The following is a 1,938-nucleotide window of genomic DNA, read 5'->3' as shown; positions in this document are numbered from 1 at the left end:
CCGCGGGTCAATGGCCACGCCTCCTCTCGGCCGGGAGGACGGCGTGGGGCGTGGTTTGGGCGGGACTCTGCGGTAACGGGCGTCGGGCTCGACCAACGAATGCACAGGTAGGGCGGGTGGTGGTGCTGAGCACGCCCCCTCCCCGGGAAGAGGGAGAACGTGAGAGTGAAAGCGCAGGTGGAAGGAAACACGCTTAGCACAGATCCTGGCGTTTGATAAACTTCAGTAAACGTTAGCAAGTTTAATATTGAGGAATTGTAATAGATATCTGATGAGTCTGCTATATACCAGCCCTGGACTCTACGCTGAGAGGTATAAAATTCGTTAAGAATTGGTCTTCGTTATACTGAAGACCAATTCTGCCAGACAAATGTGAATAATAGGAGGTGCCTACCCTCAAACACGCAGTCTAGAGGTGTAGACGGCCTAACATTCGAATATAGGAGAGTTGGATTATTGACGGGAAAAGTGAGTCGGTTGACTATTTAGTGTGTTACATCAAAATTTAAAATCCACCTCATCTTTGATCTGGTAATCCCACCCTTAAGAATTTGAAGAAAAGATATTCTCCAGCTGTGCTCAGATGCATTTGTACAAAGATATTGCACTTTGCATCATTGTTTGTCAGCGTAAAATCAGAAACGGCCAAGTGTCCATCAACAAACTGCACAAGTTAAGGTATGTATACAATGGAATATTGATGCTCTTCAAAGGAATGAGAGTTCTATATGAAGTGATATAATGATCGCCAAAATAGTGTTAATTGAAAAAACAAAGTACACAATACCTTGTTAAAATTGTTTAAAAGTAATATGAAAATATATTTATGCTTGTAAATACATTAAGAAATTGGAAAAGGAACTGGATGGCAGAGAGAGGAGACAAACATATTCCATATCCCATTGTATTATTGAATTTTCTACTAGGTCAACCTAATATGGCCTTTTCTCCTGCAAAAGGGAAAAAGATTTGTACATAGCTACTTAGGAGGTCACCTGGCCCACTGTTGAGGGAGTTAGTGGTCCTAGGCAGCTTTCTAGAAGGGTTATCCCTAAAACCGAATTCCTAAGGATGTCAGGAGGAGTTGCCCAATCCAAAGTGAGAAATTCCCAGGCAGATGGGACAGTGTAAACAAAGGCAGAAGGGTCAGTAGTTTGATGTTGTGAGTAGACCAAGTGCAGGGAAGAGATGCTGGAGACGTGGGCCATTTTCATCTATGCAGAGCCTTTGCTACCATGAGAAGTTGTTTGGGTTTCATACTGAGCGCAGTGGGGCAGTAAGGGTTTTAATTTGGGGAGTAACAGGATTAGGTTTGGAGTTGAGGATGATTGGGCCAGGAAAATGCCTCCGGTAACAAACCTGGGGCGCAGGGAGAAGATGGACAATAAAGAAGGAGAGGAGCGGGATTTTAAAAGTACAAAGGCCATAGTATAGCAAAACTTGAGGAGTTATATTTCTAGGGAAGAGGGGTGGTCATGGACATGTCCAGGAAGACTCTGAAGTTTCTAATGCAATGAAATGGAGGAATAGAAGTAGCAGAGGAAGATAAAACCTCAGTTTTCTCTGGAGGAGAATGGTGTAGGGGATGAATAGGGAACCCAGGCCCTGCAATCCTGGCCCTGAGGTTTCTGAAAGTTTCATTTGACTAGGTCCTTTTTCTGGAAGTCTCCCCAAAAGGCCACTTGGCTGGTGCAGGTGTTAAGAAAGAGGTCTTTAACTCTGTGGGGTTTTGAAATGGTTACCATGGCAGACACTGATAGTTGGCTGATGCAAACTTCATCCAAATTCCCCCTTTCTAGCCACCTTCTGACTAGGAGTGGGCCGTGTGGTGTTATTTCTGACCAATAATACATAAACCAAAGTCTGCTTTGTGGATTTTTGGAAAGGGTCTGAGTTCCTGATAAAAATGAAGTGACTCATGTCAAGAAAAAATGTATT

This window comes from Camelus bactrianus, chromosome 9 (genome assembly GCF_048773025.1).
Source record: "Camelus bactrianus isolate YW-2024 breed Bactrian camel chromosome 9, ASM4877302v1, whole genome shotgun sequence".
Taxonomy (NCBI): domain Eukaryota; kingdom Metazoa; phylum Chordata; class Mammalia; order Artiodactyla; family Camelidae; genus Camelus; species Camelus bactrianus.
Note: the sequence above shows the minus strand (reverse complement) of the source record.